Genomic DNA, 20,030 nt, shown 5'->3' with positions numbered 1-20,030 from the left:
ATTTAATAACCAACACAGCAACCACAATCGACGTTTCACGAACATTAAGGTCTATTTGAAAAGTAGTTCTGAAACGTGACGTGGTTCTGTGGTAGAATATTAGAATGACATGCAGAATACTCGGGTTTGATTCCTGCTAGGACCCTGCCATTTATTATTTGCATTCATAGAGTCTACGCTGCCGGTGTCAGCCTTTAACCCTCCTATGGTACAATTACTCATGCCTGTTCTGACCGGTCCTGGGTAGAAAAACTGTCAATCACTTGTGGCACATACCCGCCCGTCGGTATGTGCCACACGTTTGGTGGAAAGGGTTAGACGACGTAAGCGACGAGATGGTGACATAATTCATGTTGTGACCAGAGAGGTAGGTGGTTAGATAGATAGATAGATAGATAGATAGATAGATAGATAGATAGATAGATAGATAGATAGATAGATAGATAGATAGATAGATAGATAGATAGATAGATAGATAGATAGATAGATAGATAGATAGATAGATAGATAGATAGATAGATAGATAGATAGATAGATATGCTCAAAGTGCCTGCAGCACGCAACGAAGTGCTAGGCATTTAAAAAAAGAAAGCTTTTAAAGCGGTGTCAGTTAGGCATTTTCAGTGGCACAACACCTAACTATTCAAATATCATCTCATAACGCCTCTTGCCGAAAGTGTGCGATTGGACAAATAGGTAATGATTTATTGCGCTTCATGCTCTACGCCAGGAAAGTGATAAGCCTTCTCTGATGAATGTAGGTAAGCAAGTGTACATGGAATAAGCTCAGATTCAAAAAAACGCAAGCCTCGTGCTTATAGGGAACAGGTAAAAAGTGAAGTGCTTCCCACAGGGGTCGTATTGGGTACGATAACACTGGTTCATACCACCATGAGAGTATGAAGTAGCAAACTACGAACAATTGGCATGTATGCATACACGAAGGCCCGGTTATTGTCTGTGTTAGTCTGTTGCACTAAATGTCACGAAACCAAACTACAACCGACAACTAGTAAAAACAACAACAAAAAATGTGGGAGGAACTTACGCACCTACACATTTGAAATAACTGCAAATAACATTCCTTATAGCATCCTTGTCTTGATTATTGGTTAGGTCTCATTTGCCCCACCGCTGTGGGCTAATGGCTAAGTTCTCGGCTACTGATCCGTAGGTCGTGGGATTGAATCGCAACTTCGGCGGCTGCAATTTCTGTGGAGGCGAAAATGCTGTAGGCCCATGGGCTCAGATTTCGGTGCACTTTAAAGAACCCCATGGCTGGTCGGTTTCTGGAGTCCTCCACTACGGCGTGTCTCATTACCATGTGGTGGTTTAGGGACGTTAAACCCCACATATAAATCAATGATAGGTCTCATATGTGGTGTGTCTAGGAAAGGAAAACGAGCTCTTACAAAATTCCCCTTCTTTTGTTCATTCATAGCAAAGGTCTCGTTCTGGTGGACATCGTGCCATTGGGTAGTTTGGAAGGGATTATTAGTCAGCGGCCATATCTTAAAAAAAATGACTGCGTACCTGCGTGCTTCGCTGCAAAGGATGTCGAAAGACAATATTCTACTGCTAGGAGGTGCTGCGTGACATGTGGCGCCGTTTGTCAGTGATGTGTAGAAAGAAACGTTTATTTAGAACTCAGAGCCACTGGTAGATGACAGCACCTGGTCCGTTGAGGGTAGCGTAGGAAACATGCGTTTTTTTTTTTTTCGTTCATAGTGCCACATTGTGAGTGCAGTGGAATAAACACGACGCTTCAGAGCCATGTATCTATGGTTTTTTTTTCTAAATAAGAAAGAACTACGGAATTCTTACGCATTAATGATGCGTCTCAAATATGTGCAATCGCTTTTTGATTGATAACGTTGACAAGTATGAGCGCTGCCAGCAAATGAAGATTAAAAGGGCATTGAGCGACGGGTTAAGCATTCGCCGAGTGGCTGAATCATTACACTGGATAACCAACAGACAGACCGAAATTTCAGCATTGAAATATCAGGCAGAAGGTAGCAGAGAGAAAAGCTGTTTTACATTCATTGTAATCGCTACAAACCGGGCTGATTAGCACTCCCAGGTTTAAATACACAGATACACCCCGTAAAGTATACGGTAAGATTACTGATGCCGTAACTCAATTGGTGAGAGCATCGGAAGTGCTATTCAAAAGTTTCAGTTTCGGTCCTTTTCGGCGGCAAGTTATCTTTTTGTCCTTTGCGATTTCTTTACATTTATGTCGAATTGCTACAAATACCATCACCAAAACTTTCCTTGACTTGGTGTCTGTTAGCTCTCATTCAAAGTTGTGGCTAACTAATGATTGATATGTGGGGTTTAACGTCCCGAATCTATCATGTGATCAGGAAAAACGCCGTAGTGGAGGGCTCCGTAAATTGTGACCACCTAGGGTTCTTTCACGTGCACCCAAATCTGAGCACACGGGCCTACAGCGTTTTCGCCTCCATAAAAAATGCAGCCGCCGCAGCCGGGATTCGATTCCGCAACCTGTGAGCCAGCAGCCAAGTACTTTAGCCACTAGACCACCGTGGATGGGCAACTAAAAAATTGCCCACGTCTCCCCGTATAGGGGACCCTGATTAGTATGCGAAGCAGCCATAGGTCTACTTAACGTTCGGTAAATATATGCTCTTAAATATTCAATGTGGACGTTCATGGCTGCGCACAGAGCCGCGTTGTGAGCCCCCACATTCACCACACTCATGATTATGTCTTAGTTGTTTTGTACTGCACTGTGTATGTGAGAGAGAGAGAGGGGCAGGAGTGAGCGTTTTATTACACCATACAGAGCAACGCAGCGCCACTAGAGGACTCCATTCATATCACGTGCCGGAGTGTAGCGGGCGCTCTGACTACTATCGTACACTCTAAGCCAAAAGGGAGCAACAGGGGTATAGGGGTTGCTCCTTTCAGGGAGCAATTGCATTGCCACTCCCATTACTCCCCTAAAAGGAGTAACTGCAGAGGGAGGAACCGTTGCTCTCCTTTCAGTTCCTCCTTCGGGGGATGAACAGTTACTCCCTCCAGTTCCTCCCTGCAGACCAACAGTTACTCCCACCAGTTGCTCCCTGCAGACCAGCCATTACTCCCACCAGTTGCTCTTCTAAGAGCAACAGTTACTCTTTACCGTTCTTCCCACGTGTTCGCAGTTACTCTTTGAAAACCAACTGCACATGCTTCCAGTTACTCCTTGGGGAAATGAGTATTTATCTCGAGTATGCTTGTCACACGGTTAACACATGGCGAGAGCTCCTTGGAAGAGCACTGCTTGGGTGCTTCTAACACAAAAAGTGGACAATATTGAAAGGAAAATAAATGCTTTATTGTTCTTTTTACGAGGCGAATTGTGAGCACACGTAAAAGTAGACTTCGCCACACCACAGCCAGCACTAAACGAGCACCATAATACATCAAAGGTTTTCTGCGTCATCCGTGGAACAACAATCTTGAATTTCTAGCATAGGGCAGTCTGTGTCATCATTGGTGAGCTAATGGCAACTTCTCCAATGCTGAAGGACTCAAGTTTCGCAGCTGGTGTTTCCATCAGGCTAGCGCAGCGGAATATCACCACAGGCATATGTGAAGCATCTCATTGCTGCGAGAAAAAAATTGAAGTGTGAGGTTAAACATGCCAGAATCAATACATAATGAGTCACACACACTGCAGCAGCGCTTGCATTCTAGGATGTCTACTGCAAAACGAAATGTGGAAAAAAGGAAGGTTCGGCCAAACGTTACTTGGCAAGCCATATAAATGGTGATGTGGTAGACGCTCTTCACATGATGTCTCAGACAGCAATATTCTGGAAGAAAATGTGCAGCACCTCAACAAGGCATATTTGTAGCAGTTAAAGATACCCTTAGGTTCAGTTAACTTGTTTCCTATACACAGCTGAGTGACATTTCTATGAGCCGATTCACCAATGGGCATTCTAAATGAGGTCATGTGTGTGGCAAATAACACGTACTGTCCGCTCATGTTAAAATACTTATTTAGCTCGTGCACACAGTTGCTCTCGACTCTACTGTTCTATCATACGCTGCTGCGTCTTGAATTGTGCAATACCTGTAGGCACAAGCCAAGCATGCAAAGCCTGCTTGAAAGCAACCATTTGCAGAGGCTACATGATAATTTTCAGTATATTTCTTTGTACCTGACGCAAACGGCTGGACAAAACTATAGACAAATAAATGTAGACCGTGCTACCTTCAAAAAATGCTTTAAATTTAGAAAACTAGGGTGCATTTGTTCACTCGGTTGACGAGTCACAGCCACGAGATATGCAAACGAAGCAATATATCTTAAGGCATGCACAGATATTCTGATTCTTTGTTTGACAGTGTCACAGATAGCTTGCCAATACATATATATTTGAGAGCAACAAGATGTGAAGCTTTTATTAGTTCAACGTCTTGTTGGTTCACAGCCAAACAGGTTACTGCTTGTTAGACAAATTGGAATAAGCACACCATGGTTTCCAAAAAAAAAAGCATTATTAGAAGTTAGCTCCCGGTGTGAATGTCTGCCTATTTATTTTGTACTGCCTTCTACATGTGCCACACAGACATTTGTTGAGGATGTGCTACCAGTCAAGCCAAGATCGCATACTTGGTCAATGTGATGGAAATACAAACATTAGAAACACTGCCACCTCTAGTAAGAGCATAACACTTCAGTATCTTGGACTAGCAAAGACGTGCACAAGAAAGTTAAGCCCACTCTTGCGGAACTTTGAACGCGAATATTTCAGAGTGGGGGAGGTCAACATGCTGTGGCACTTTTAAACCCACGAAACATCTGCAGAAAACAGGGTAAAGGCAAGTCAAGAAACGCTGTTATGAAGGCCTGCGCATGGACAGCTTTGTGAATCTAGGCCCAAGTGTTATGCTTTGTGCAAGCCGAAATCCATGTAAATAGGGAAAGCATACTTTTAGGAGTACCAGCGTAAACAAATCTTGGCAGTTGGCTTTTTAGTACAAACAGCAATCCCTGCAATGAAAACATAAACATTTTATCTTAACGGTAACAGTGTGAGCACACACACGGGCCAGCGGAGCCATGTTGAATTGTCAGTGCCAGTGTAACCATGTGGCATAATGAACTATTCTCTGGCTAACACATGCACAGTTTGCCCCTAAAAAGCGATGCTTTCATATACGTAGTACAAAAAGTCTGCACTTACCAAAATTCACTTGCTTTCTGTACTTTAGCACCGTTGGGAGCATCTTTATCTGCAGTATAACCAAATTTGTCTCATATCCCTGAAAAAAAAAGTAAAAGACATGCATCAAATATTGTCTCATTTGGTAGCAGTGAAGTCAGGTTAAGAACAGCCAAGTGGGAATCAGCCTAATTATGTGCATGCGGCAAATCCCAAACGGCGTTATTGAGGTTGTCGAAATTTTCGTCGATTGGTATTAACGTCGATATGTGACTTCAACGGCATGCCAAGTTTTCACAGCGCATAAAGATTTCATGATGCAGAATAATGACAGCGCTAACGAGAACATACAGCATTTATGATTGTCTTTTGCAATATTCAGTTTTGCTAAGGCTTTGCATCACTAAAGAAATCTGAAAGATTTGGGTCATTCCTCCTCCAATTGTTCTGTCAATATGTAAACTGCTCGCTTGATGGTGCGCTTATAAAATAGTACGTTCAGCGCAGAGGTGAAGCAAGTGACGCAGTGATGTGGGCAGATTTAGTACGTTCAGCGCAGAGGTGAAGCAAGTGACGCAGTGATGTGGGCAGATTGTTTTTTTTTTTAGGCGTGCGGAAAGGGGGGGGGGGGGGGGGTCCGCTTATCTGAATAGGCCGGGCAAGCGAATATGGTCTTCAATTTGGGCTCCTTACGCCCGGCCTAAAAAAATTCTGTGCACAACCGCCTGGCTATGCCAGTGAAGTGATGCAACAATGATTTGTTCACTTACTGATTTACATACACTCTACATCTCTAAAAAATGCGGCCCAAGGCCCCAACACTCAGCCGTTAACATTACATATAGCCAATGGTAGAAACGTGCCAGTATGAATGCAGCTACAACCCCGCCCCAATGTTTTTTCAAGCGAGGTAGTGTTGCGGAAATGAACTTTTAACTGCAAAAGTACACTGGCACTGCAGTGGTGACAGGGGAAGCAAGAGGGTATGCAGGCGGTAATAGAGGTAATTTAGTCCGATACGGCTAGCAATGGATACGGTGAATAAGAGCAAATCATTTCTCTTTCAATAGCGCAACCACTCAACAATGTATTGTAAGAGCATTAAATGTTGCTGGAAATGCCACTCACCTGCACGCTGATGCATGCACAGTCCTTTGTCCGACGAGCGAACAGGCTTGCAGATAGCTGAAGACGTGTTTACGATGTGTTTGTTCCACCCAGCAGCAAAATCCACAACTGCTTCGCGCTCCATAAAGATAAATATACACTAACCTTCATCACGAATAAGTAGAAACGCAAATCTGCGACACACACACACGATGAAAACATAGCTCACAAGCTCGCACGTCCATGTGCTCGCCAACCACAGACCATATGGAAATGAGTAAGTAGTGCGAACGCGAACCTAGTTGCGCCGAAAAAAAAAAACGTCGAGCAGTGGCAGCACAGGCGTCAGCGCAATAATTTCAGTGTGTTCTCCTAATACAATTATAAAAAAAAACTGAGGTACACTAAAACTCATAAATAAATATAAAAAGTTGAGTGTAATTTTTATTTAGTGCTAGTCAACATAAACACTGAATAAAAATTACTTTGTAACTTACATCGTTTGCTACACTAGCGCCACACTTGTCGTGCGGGCGCAGATGGCGCAGATTTGTCATTCTACCCTCAAACTACACGGTGAAGCGTGCTACTAAGTGTATGGCTGATGAGAAGCGCGTCTGGGTCCGCTTTTTTTTTTTCTTCTCCGATATATCTGGGCGGGGGGGGGGGGGCTCCTTATGCACGTGTTTCGGTGCTTGATCGACTTTGACGCCCTTACTTCGCGGACGAACGGCGTGTCTAGGCTTTTTTTATCGTTGTTTTGCACGTGTTTCGGCGTTCGGTCCGCTTTGACGTGCCAACTCTCCATTCTGCTGCTGCGTGTGTTAGGTATTTGCCGTACTGTATTCTCAGGCCTTCTGTGTTCAGCCAGCGCTGCTATCTTATTATCTACGGATGCTAAAATAAATCACTGTTTTGGTTTGGTGAAGTTTGGCACACAGAACAAACAATAATCTGGCCCATGAATATCAATGTGGGCGGCATGCATATTTGTGTGCGGTGTCCTGCCGGGGAGTAACCGTTGCGTGACGAGAGCATTTACAGCGGTTCCTCCTTCCGTTGCTCCCTTACAAACTTAAGATGAATACAGTTGCTCCCCCAAGCGGAACAAGTCGGCCATCTTGTTCCGCTTGGTCTTTTCGGAGAGTAACAGTCGGTCTGAAGGAGTAAAAACAGCCGTTGCTCCCATTTTGGCCATTTTTGGCTTAGAGTGTAGTTACGATGATTGACAAGGGACATGCCCCGAACCACGGTGTAAGATTAAGTGCCCCGAAAATAAGCTGCTTCGATTCTGAAGACGAGCCCTTACAAAATTTCTCCTTCTTTCGTTTACACCTATAAGGAACCAGCGCTGGAGTTTTGACAGCCGCTCTGGCGGCCAAAACGCGCACTTATCAGCCGCTCCCACAGATGAGAGTGGTGTCTGGTAGAGGCGGTGCGTGTGTGCACCACCGTAACAAAACCAAAGAGCACTGGCGGTACTGCAGCGTATTAAAGTGCAACAATATGTAGAAATAAAAAGGGCGTACCTGTGTGCGTCTTTCCTTCGTGATCACATCAATGAGAGAGGGAGCGGCGTTGCATTCAAGCAGTCAAGCGAGGAAAGTATGTTCTGCTGTGGCTCTCCTGTCTAGTGATGTCGGGCTGTTTTCCAAACCAAACGACGCGTGTCTACTATAATTATTCGATAGAGAAGACGGCCACCAGTGGAAACGAGAGCCAAACAGCCGAATTTAAACGGCGTTTTGCCGGAAATAAAACGAGTGTGTTATGCAGCATACTGCATATGTAATTTATTTTATCTGGCCCGCTGAGCGTTCAGTCGGGCACCTCAGGGCTAACAAGGTTTCTTATACATTTATACATCAGACCACCATCACTAAACTCCATCTGATGACACCGCGTGAAGTAAGTGGTATACGACAGGCGGATAGTCTACATTACACTTAAACAGTTAGATATAAACAAAAGCTGCCGTGTCCATAATATTTGTGTGGGGGCACGTTCGTCTATACGCCTCTGAAATGTTATAAAGGATATTTTTGCGCTGAATACTCAATTCTGAGGTGCCTCTGTTTAACTTAAGTTGTGGTAATGACAGAGTTCTTGTTACCAACAAAGCAGCGGACTACTCAAAGCTCAGCTTTCTGGAGTCAGCCGATGTGGTTAGCTCCTTCTTCAGTGACTGATATGGCTAAATAACATCGCAATTTATGCCTTGCTAAATAAGTATCAAGTGTCTTCGATACTTACTCATCGTTTAGTGCACCAAACGCATAGTGTCGGCTTAAAATATAGGTGTCTGTTCAACATCGATAATTGATAGGCTTTCATGTGACAAACAAGGTATCATTTTGAGGTAGTCTGTAGTGTGTGCATTGAAATTAGGTCTGACTGCTTGGGGTTCTCCAATCCGCACGTATATCTTTGTTCATGGGTGTTCTTTGTATTTCACTCCCATTGAAGTGCGGCCGCCATGGTCGGGAATATATCACGCGCCCTCAAACAAATTAGCGCTACACCACACATGCTGTGCTGCTACGGTGGTTTGCTTGATCAACGTCTCCGTGGATACATACCGCGGACACATACCGCGGACAGGCCGAACATACGATGCCAGAAAAAAAATGTCGCAGCTACCACTTTCTCTGTTTGATGCGAAGCATTTCTCAGCTAACTTCGGCGACTCTGAGTATGTATCTATCTATCTATTTAGCCGCCTACGACTTTTAGCTCTCCTGGCCGTTTCGATAATGGTATAGATATCAAACTTGGTATGGCATAACATGATTGTATGAAGAACATATCTGACTAGTCATGACATGAAAATCATGACATGTATGTCATGAATGTCATGATTTACTCTTCATGGTCATGTAGCTCTTGCGGTGGTTTCGTTCACAAGGTATGTTGCGAAACTAGTATGGTATGGCATGATTACATGGCGAACACAAGCGACACACTATAATATGAAAATCATGACATGCGTGTCATGTAACAACATGACTACATGCCACGCTCATGATGCACTCACGGCCGTTTCGCTAGCTTCACTTATACCAAATTGGGTATTACGGGTCGTTAATCGATGACGGAGGTATAATACTGGTCCAAAGTTATGATACTAGTCCAAACATGATAAACATTGCGTGTCATGTAGCAACATGACTACATGTTACGCTCATGATGCGCTCGCGGCCGTTTCGCTAGCTTCACAAAGTATTATGTGACGCGAATGGACGACCTAGGTAAATGGCACATCCAAACATGATATAATCACGACATGCGTGTCATGTAACATGACTACATGCCACACTGATGATGCGCTCGCCACCGTTTCGCTACCTTCCCATATGTCAAATTTGGTATTACGTGACGCCAATGGACGACGAAGGTATGTGACTGGTGCTAACATGATAATCATGAGATGCGTGTCATGTGAGAACATGACTACATGCCACTGTCAAGGCGCCAATACATTTCGACATGACGCGGTGCGGGTGCTCGCCGGCGTTCATGCCGTCGCGTCACGCCGGCGTTGCCACGCCAGGTGCCGGTCCTGCTATATACTCGCAGGCGCGCGCTGCGTTGCTTTGACGCATGCGCATTTCAGCGCGTCCAGCATCCCTCCGTCACGAAAAGAGGGAGACGCAGTGTTGCCTGGGTAACGCATCGGCGCGAAATGCAGCATGTCGCATTTCGCGCCGGTTGCCCTTGGGCCGCGCTGACGGACGCTGGTCGCGCCTGGCGTCAAGCTGTATAGAGTGCTCGCGTTTTGCAAACCTAGCGTCGCTTTGTCGAGCGTGCGCGCGCGTCAACGCTACATGGGAGTTTCTTGGGCCCTTCATGATGCGATCGTGGCCATTTTGATAGCTCCACATATACCAAATTTCGTGTTACGTGACGTCAATGGATGACGAAATGTATGACTGGTGCAAACAAGATAATCCTGACACACGTGTCATGTAAGAACATGAGAACATACCACGCTCATAACGTGCTCGCGGCTGTTTCGCTAGCTCCACATATAATGAATTTTGGTATCACGTGAAGTGAATAGACGACGAAGGTATACGACACGTGCAAACAAGGTAATCATGACACGGAAGTAATGTACGGCTTTGCTTTCCTCCACCTCGTAACGTTGTGCTGATTTCAAGTTTACATATCACCATTTTTCATTCGTGCTTCGCATATCATCGATTCCCACTGTACGTGGGATTTGCCATTTTTAGATGCGGAGCATCTTATACTCGCGCCTTGTAGTGCGCCGTCCGCACCGCTTCTCGAACATTCGACAGCTGACGCGCGCGCATGCGCCGTCGCGCCGTCGCCCACTCTTCCACCATCTGTGCATCCCTTCCTCCTCTACACACCGCGCGCGCTTCACTCCTCCACCATCTGTGCACCCTTCCTCCTCTACACACCGCGTTCGACATCTACAATTCTCCTGATTCTCCAGTGGACGCGCATGTGGCGTCGCGCTTCGAGAACATTCAACAGCTGACAGTGCATGCGCCGTCGTGCTGTATATATACTCAAGGTCGGCGCTCGCTCGCTCAGTTGCCGCTCGTCGGTTGGTTTGTACGGCGCGTCGACGTCCAAGGTCGCGGTGAAATGAATTCCAACGAATCCACAAACACAATGATCGACGTCCCTTCGACCAGCGCCGCCCTTTCGCATACGTGTGTACGTGTTCACTCATTTAACACCCCCTCCTACAACCACGTTAACCAATTTAGCCATCGACCCAAGTAAGTCGCAATTTAACACCCCATTTCACAACCACGTTAACCAATTTAGCCATCGACCCAAGTAAGTCGCACTTTAACACCCCGTTAACCAATTATATGGTCCGCATCCTCCTCAGTGTTCCCCCGAGGGAAGCTGCGGGCAATTTTTTTGTTTGGTTTGTTTTGCTGCAGTTGTGGTCAGCGTGGTATCGTTGCAGCACAAACTTATCGATGGTGGCATGTCAGCCTGCACTAGCTTAACACAAAACCCAGCACGCAACCAGAAAATGAGGACGAGGAAGTCGCCATCACAGCACTGTCGCTTCGATGCCATATGCATAGTCGTAGCTCGCCTTGCAGAGCTTCACTCCTTTTTCAAGTGCGTTTAATATGAAAGTAGCCTTCGGACAAGGTTATTTTTCTAAACCACACTGCAGTATTACTGGCGCAATGACTTTTTGCGCTGTTCGTTTCAAAATGAAGCACAGCAGCAGCGCATGCCCATGATCTCACCGCCGTATACTGCGGCCAGTCGTCTGGGCGCGAGCGGCTGAGTTGTGTCGCGACAGTCTACCAGGTGCTCTTTTCTGTCCAGCGCTGGTCTGTCCACCTGTCCAGCGCTGGTCTCCCATATAACATCACTAGGCTACGCCTCCCCGTTCTTACGTGGGAGTGGCCCGTGACGTTGCTCTAAAGGAGTAGCGTTTCTCAGGACCCAATAAAGTCCTTTGTCTGTCCGTATGTCAACTACTGCTACAGGCATACTCGGCGATGTCGCGGACACACATGGTGTTGCTGAACGGTTTAGTTGTTTGTGCCTTATATTAACAAAAGTTCTTTCCATGTCCCAGCAAGGCGCCTTTAATAATTAAGGGCAGTACAGGAAACTCAACATTTCTGTTTCGCATCAAAAAATGAAAATCCTATGTTCCAGCTTTTGAGAAGACCTTTTCTCGCGTGGTTTTCCATCTTTCCCGGCAGGTGTCTAAACATGGTCAGAGATACTTTTCTGTTTAGAGATATTTATCCTCACAAACAGCGCACACTCATTACATTTCAAAAGAAGGTGTTTAGAGAAACATGTTGAACGATTTTGAGTACTTCGTACTCAACTATGGGAGAGCACTGAGCCGTCCCGCTGTGACAAAGGTATCGACGTGCCTGGAAGACCAGAGGGGTACTTTATTCCACGCGCTTTCTAAAGCTTAGTAATATTGTATATAAAAAGAAGAATTGAAAGGAGGGCTGGTTGAAGATATTATATTCTCCCAAACACCGCGCAATGAAGAAACCCCGCTGAGAGTAACTACACGCTAAAGCTGGGCTATTGTCATTAACGGATACTTTCTAACGGAACTCAGCAAGCTTCACGAAACATCGCGTTTTGTTTCCGAAATCTTCACCTAAACCTTGCCTTTCGCACGACTTGGGATGACGAGAATCAAGCATGCAACTTTCGTATGTCGTCAACGGCTTGGCGTAGCCTTTCGCAATGCCTGTTCCCACGCCATTGCAATAGCCAGAATCCAGCCTGTGAGAGCAGTTTTTCTAGAGAGGCTATGGCGCTTCTTTTTTACGATTGTCATAGTTTCTGGTCAGAGCTCGTCAGCACCATAGGCGGGTGCAAGCCCCAGCGTCACCTGGATATCAGTGGTGTGTATTAAGGCGTTAAAGTGTAGCATTACTGTATGTGCTACAGGAGCCATATACACAATGTTCAAGTGGAGCCTTTTTGCACACTCTGAGGAGTGACGGGAGAAACTAATACACTAAAGAAAAATCACCGCCACAGCACTCCGTACAAATGGTTAACCAGTGAAAGCTTTTTCCAGCATACACCGGTCCAGCAAACACCGTTCTTTCATAATTGCTTTTGAAGTCTGTATGTTGTTGATTGTTGATAACACGCGAGTAAAAACAGACTTTGTCGTTCATGTACTAACTTATATGCAGTTTAACTACAACAATTATTTATTGAAATATCAGGTTTGTTCATCCTCACATGCTTGAAGTTTCTAGTTCAGGGACGGAATTCAGAAAACTCGTCTTTTGTGAGTACGTTTTCCCATTGATCTGCCCATGATAAGTGTCTGATCGTGAGTGCCTGAAAGATTATCCTATGAGATCTTTTGTCGTGAAACGTCTGTTGTTAATACGAGCGCACTGTTTATTTTGTCTTCATTAAGTTTCTCTCCTTTTCGGCGAGATTTCTATGCCATACCTAAAGCGGAAACGATATATTCTAATCAAAATCAATTGCGAGAGTGATGAGTGACTTTTGTGAAATCGCTCTTTCGAAGGAGTTTATTCTTGTACTCCTTACAGCAAAAAGTAGTTCAATTGTTCTCAGTTTCCTCATTGCCTAGCCTAATATATATAGAACCCCTCGACCTTCAGCAGTTCGCAAGGTGAACGAACCACACAGTCGCCACCCTCTGCTACCTATGCATAGAGTTGAGGTCATCAAAACTCCGGCCGTCACCGGCAGTGAGGGTCGCATTAATTAGATTGACACTGAACGGCGGCCGGCGTTCCCCACAACGCGTCTGCCACCGGCGAAGGCTAGCCGCGGGGTTTTCAGACCGCGCGGCGCGGCTGATAATAGCTCTAGACGCGAAGGAAAGGTCGATGAAGGCGAGAGGAAGAAGACGGGCGCCCGCCAATACCCGTCGCTCGCGGCCCTGCTTGATCAATATTGCGTGAGCGCCGCCACGCACGCCGAGGTGGCGGAGCGGGAAGAAGAGAGCCTGGTTTGTGTTTCGACGGTAACCGAAGGAGTCCTGTTTATGGGAGGCGAGGAAGGGAGTACCGGGCGCCCTCCCGTTCATGAGCGGCTTCGCTCTTTGTGACTGGGCCGCCGGTTCCTTAGCGGCGGCGGCGTTATAGTGCTGATACAGACATTGCATCGGACACCAATATCCGATGGCGTATTCGGAAGGAATGAGCGTGTGTGAGGAACCGGCGCCGGGGACTTTTGTGTCGGTCATCGGCGAGGCTGATAATGAGCAGAGCGCCTCCACTCGTCTCCTGCTCCCGTTGTTATCAGTGGCCTCGTTCCCTTCCTATGAGTTGGACCCATAAGGGAGAAGGGATGCAGAGGCGGATGGGGCAAAGTGACAGAGCGGTTGTGTGGAACAGCTGCGGGAAGAAGCAGAACGCAAAAGTGTTCGATCGTTAGATCTTACCGTTGTTCACCCTTTTTCGATATTAACATGTGCGAAATGTTGATTGGCTGATACCTGCTCTCAATGAAAATTTTTAACGTAAGACATACAGAGGGGGCTGAAAGGTAACATCAGCCAACTGTCGTTAATAGGCATTTTGCAATAATCTGCAAGGGGGCTTTGCTGTAAGGTATCGTTTTCCAACCAAAAACTCTCGTTCGCAGACTGCTTTTTTCGTTCATTGTGTTGTACTAGCGTGATTGCGTGCCTTCGCTGCACAATGAGCGAGAAAAGCAGTCTGCGAACGAGAGCTTTTGGTTGAAAAACAAGCCTTACAGGTAAACCAACTCGCACATCATTGAAACCTGTCCATTCTTCCAGCTGAAATAGGCGCATGTATATCACAGCCGGAGTTAGGAATAAGAGTTGACGGAAAGCATCTTAGAAACCTGCGTTTCGCTGATGACATTGCCTTGACGAGTTTTTCGGGGGACGAATTACGGCTCATTATTACTGAACTGGGCATGGAAAGCAGAAGTGTAGGTCTGAAAATTAAAATGCACAAAATTAAAGTAATGTACAACAGTCTCGTCAGAAAACAGCACTTTGTGATAGGTGGAGAGATGCTAGAAGCTGTAAAGGAATATGTCTACTTAGGACACACAGTAACTGTGGAGCCGAACGATGAGGGCGAAATAACTGAAAAAGTAAGAATGGATGATTCACATTCGGCAAATATTTTCAAATCATGAATGGTAATCTTTCACTAACCTTCAAGAGGAAGATATATAACAGCTGCATCTTGCCGCTACTTATCTACAGAGCAGAAATCTGGAGGCTTACAAAGAGGGTTCAAATTAAATTGAGGACGACGCAGCTTGTGATGAAATGGAAAATGATATGTGTAACCCTAAGAGAAAAGAAGAGAGCAGGGTGGGTCAGGGAACAAACTCGGGTTAAGAATATCATAAATGAAATCAAGAAGAAGAAATGAACATGTGCCGGGCATGTAGCACGTAAGCAGGATAACCGCTGGCCATTTAGGAGAGAAGGCAAACGCACGAAGGGGAGACAGATAGTTAGGTGGGCCGATGAGATTGAAAAGTTCGCAGGTATAACGTGGCAACACAAAGCACAAGACCAGGTTGATTGGTGGATCATCTGAGAGGCCTTTGTCTTGCAGTGGGCGTTTTCAGGCTGATGATGATGATAATGATCATGAGGTCGCAGTCACGTCGCTAGCTACAGCACTTGGCCTCCTTGAGGCTGTGTCTGTCATCTCAACTACATTGCACTTCGTATCCCGATTCATCTGCCTGAAGGTGTATAGAGCCGTTGTAATGTAATCATCGTGCTTTCTCTGATTTCATTCGGTTGTCAGGCTCGGGATAGCCAACTGTTTTTTTTGTTTTTTATTAAAGCTTACGGCTTGTCATTTTGAGCAATAATGAAACGGGGAAAATTTACGCGTAGTTATACCACGGCACAACACACCTTGCATATGATCAAACTTCAGCTTCGCTTACTGTTTCCATGGACTACAAATAAGATCGAGATGCTGGGAAGGAAGGAAGGAAGGAAGGAAGGAAGGAAGGAAGGAAGGAAGGAAGGAAGGAAGGAAGGAAGGAAGGAAGGAAGGAAGGAAGGAAGGAAGGAAGGAAGGAAGGAAGGAAGGAAGGAAGGAAGGAAGGAAGGAAGGAAGGAAGGAAGGAAGGAAGGAAGGAAGGAAGGAAGGAAGGAAGGAAGGAAGGAAGGAAGGAAGGAAGGAAGGAAGGAAGGAAGGAAGGAAGGAAGGAAGGAAGGAAGGAAGGAAGGAAGGAAGGAAGGAAGGAAGGAAGGAAGGAAGGAAGGAAGGAAGGAAGGAAGGAAGGAAGGAAGGAAGGAAGGAAGGAAGGAAGGAAAATATAAGGAAAAGAACGACAGGGAGGTCAACCAGTCAATAAGCAGCCGGTTTGCTACCCCGCGCATGGAAGTGGGATGGGGGAGATGAAAGATTGAGAGGAGAGAGGGAAGGGAGATAAACACAGCGCATCAGGCAGCACACGCGCGCGCACTCAGTCATGGGACTTTCTGGTAGAAAAACGAGGATGACGCGTTAGGTGAAGTCAGGTGTAATTGTCGGCATATATATAGCTTTTAACGGGCCGAAGCGAGTCCTACACGAGGTATAAGAGAGACACAAACGTAACACAATCGTGATGATATCTGCTGAGAGCTACTATTGCATCTTACTCATTGAGACGAAAGAAGGTGGTATTGTCATGGCTGACAATACTTCTAGTCGATTATGTTGCGTGTAAAATTCTCACTGAAGCGGTACTGCAAAATGTATGCATAAAAGCGTCTTGAGCTGGAACTTTTTGCAAGAAAAAAATTAAATCTGTTAATTCTGATGCAAGGGGTAACGTTAGCGGACAAAGCTGCCGAGTGGGAATGTGCTTTCACACACAATTTGTTTTTGTGTGAATACGGCAAAGAAGCAAGGGAAATGTCAAACAAAACGAAAATACAGATTCTTGGGGGAAAAAAAGAAGTGAACGATTATTTGATGCGTAGTTCTCAAGGCATTGAAAAAAAAATGCCAAAGTTTCGAGCAAAATATTAAGATGGGCTTTATGTAAATGTTATACAAAAAGTCGTTGTCGACGACTCCTTGAAGCTGAGGTTTATAATTGCTACAAGAAGTTTATTTTGCACACTTAAACTGGCTTAGGTGGCAAAACAAGAATGCTTCGTCTTTTGTGGTTGAAATGTGTCTCGTCTATAGTTCTCGGCGCAGTTTTGTCTAGCAATGGTCAGCCAACCAGCCCGGTCATCCCATTCACAGGCACTTTGCACAGGTGTACCAGATAACCCGAATCCCTCATGGAAAAGCAGGTGTCCTCTAGAGACACCACAACGACACGAGCGGAAGGATTATCTTTAACGTGTTCGCTTAGGTTTAACGCCCATGAGTGACGCAATAGTAGAGACGCCGTTGTTGAAGGTTCCTAAAGGTTAGGTCGCCTGTGGTTCTTCAACTCGCAGCTAAGTATGCGGGCATCTAGAATTTTCCGCTCCACTGAAAATGTGGCCGCTGCGACCGATATTCTATACTGCGACCTGTGAGTCAGCTGTCGAGTACCACAAACACAAGACCACCGGTGTGGGAAATGGGCTGTATATAATAAAAACAACGAAAAAATGCAAAATACTTTGTTGTGATCGGCCCGGAGGCTTTATAATGATGCAATGTCACTTTTGGAATGAAACGAAATTATTCGATGTACTAATTCTGCAATTGAATGTAATAATCTATTCCTGCAAAGGGTAAAGTCCCACTCTAAGTTCTTAATAATCAAGAAGCACATAACGGCAGGAATTACGTAGGCTTCCAGAAGCAAGAGATCGTATACCGCACGATTAATACCAGAAAAACTTCTTAGTGGTGTGATTGTACAGTGCATGAGTAAGACACCTCAAAAAATCACAGAACATCTACGGAGTGAATAATGATGAGTGGGGCGAAGCGACCGTCAGTCCGTCCGTGAGACCGTCCACGCGTCCGTCCGTCCATGCGTCCATTCGTCTGTCTGTCTGCCCGTGCGTGCTTCTGTCCGTCTGTCTGTCCGACCGTCCGTCCATGTAGTGAACACCCCGAGTACCGCCATCTCGCATTTTTTCATCGTATATTTGTCATATACTAGTACCACGTTCCAGAGGACATTTAAGAACTAAACGAGAGCTGGCTACTACTACAAACACGGGAAGTACTACCCACGGTGCAATAGCTACGCCCCAAAAGAAACAACGTTCCATCATATTTTAACAAAAAAAGTGTTAAACATAGGTTCTACGAAGTATTTCAAGTTTGTCATGCGTGCTTACAACGAGATTCTGAGCTTGTTTATTTTCAGGCGTCAGCCTATGGGACGTTGAATGTCGCAATCGTTTATATGTGTCAATATCGGAGCTGCCCTAGCCATGGTTTACCGGAATGCTAATTATCAAAGTTAATACGACTGTATCGAATAATACATAGTTGGCACGTACTTACAACGCCTCCGCAAAAGCGTCTTATTGACCACATTGTAAATACATGTATGCCCTCCTGGACACAACGGTATTTGTGGTGTATCACTGCAATTTCGCGAAAATCACCCAAAGTGTCTTTACTGCGCAGAATCATGAGTGAAATTTTATAACTGTTTTCTTCGTCAAATATGATTTTATAACTTATTTCTATTTCGGTTATGAAGAGCCCTATTGCGTCCGCATTCGTCCAAAACATTATGAATGTGCTATATTGAGTCCGTTTAGACCGATATATTGCTCTCTAGTCATAAATAAACGTTATCGCACTTCTTTAATGCTCGAGACAATATTAGCGGGACATCTTTGTGCGTAGAAACTGCTCTTCGTTGCTTAGCCCGTTCGAACGGCGTCCACATCTCCATTGATTTCGAACTTGAGTGCTGTCTTTACACTTACAGCCACCCATTTTAAATGCGAAGCATTTTTAGGGAACTTCGGCGACATTGAGCGTATCTATCTATCTATCTATCTATCTATCTATCTATCTATCTATCTATCTATCTATCTATCTATCTATCTATCTATCTATCTATCTATCTATCTATCTATCTATCTATCTATCTATCTATCTATCTAGCTGCCTACAACTTTTAGCTTAGATAATAGGATGGATACTAAACTTGGTGTGGTATAGCATGACTGTATGACAAGCATACCTCACTAGTCATATCATGACTATCATGACATGTATGTCATGAATGCCATGATTTACATTTCATGGTGTTAGTGCTCTTGCGGTGGTTTCGTTCACATGACGTGTTGCGAAATTGGCGTGGTATGACATGACTGCATGGCGAACACAAGTTACATGTCCTAACGTGGAAACCATGACATCCATGTCATGTAAGTCATGAGTCATGACTACGCGCCACGCTCATGATGTGCTAGCGGCCATCTCGCTAGTTTCCCGTATACCACATTTGGTATTACGTGACGTGAATACATGAAGAAAATATGTGACTTGTGCAAACATGATAATCATTAGAAGCGTGTCATGTAACAACATGACTACATTCCACACTCATGATGCGCTCGCGGTCGTTTCGCTAGCTTCACATACACCGAATTCGGTATTACGTCACGTAAATAGATGGCGAAGGTATGAGACCGGTGCAAACATGATAATCATGAGATGCGTGTCATGTACGAACATGACTACGTGCCACACTTGAGGCGCCAAACACTTCGACATGACTCGGCGCGCGTGCGTGCCGGCGTTCCTTTCGTCGCGACACGCCGGCGATTCCACGCCAGGCGCCGATCTGCCTCGCATATACTCTCAGGTGAGGCCGCGCTGCGTTGCTTTGACGCATGCATCGTCGTCGACACGAAATGCAGTATGTTGTATTTCGCACCGGTTGCCGCCGGGCTTCGCCGACAGACGCTGGTCGCGCCTCGCGTTTTGCTAGCGTAGCGTCGCTGCGCCCAGCGTGCGCACGCGTCAACGTGACGTGCGCTCGCTGCCGTTTCGCTAGCTTCACATATACCGAGATTGGTATTACAGGACGTGAATGCACGACGAAGGTATGTACCACGTCCAAATATGATAATCATGATATTCGCGTCATGTAAAACATGACTACATGCTACGCTCATAACGTGCTCGTGGCCGTTCCGCTAGCTGCACATGTGCAAAATTTGGTATCAGGTGGCTTGAATAGATGACGAAGGTAAATGAAACTTCCAAACATGATAATCATGACACGGCAGTCATGTACGGTATCATTTACCTTCGCCTCGTAATGCTGTGCTTATTTTGAAGTGAC

General features: G+C 45.4%; 1 protein-coding gene across 1 annotated transcript in view; it reads left to right on the top strand.

Moving 5' to 3' along the window:
* LOC119172831 (SEC14-like protein 2) overlaps positions 1–20,030 on the top strand; it is a 151,730-nt gene that overhangs the window by 2,260 nt on the left and 129,440 nt on the right. The window lies entirely within an intron of this gene.

This window comes from Rhipicephalus microplus, chromosome 3, assembly GCF_043290135.1.
Source record: "Rhipicephalus microplus isolate Deutch F79 chromosome 3, USDA_Rmic, whole genome shotgun sequence".
Lineage (NCBI taxonomy): Eukaryota > Metazoa > Arthropoda > Arachnida > Ixodida > Ixodidae > Rhipicephalus > Rhipicephalus microplus.
Note: the sequence above shows the minus strand (reverse complement) of the source record. Positions and strands in the feature narration are given on the sequence as shown.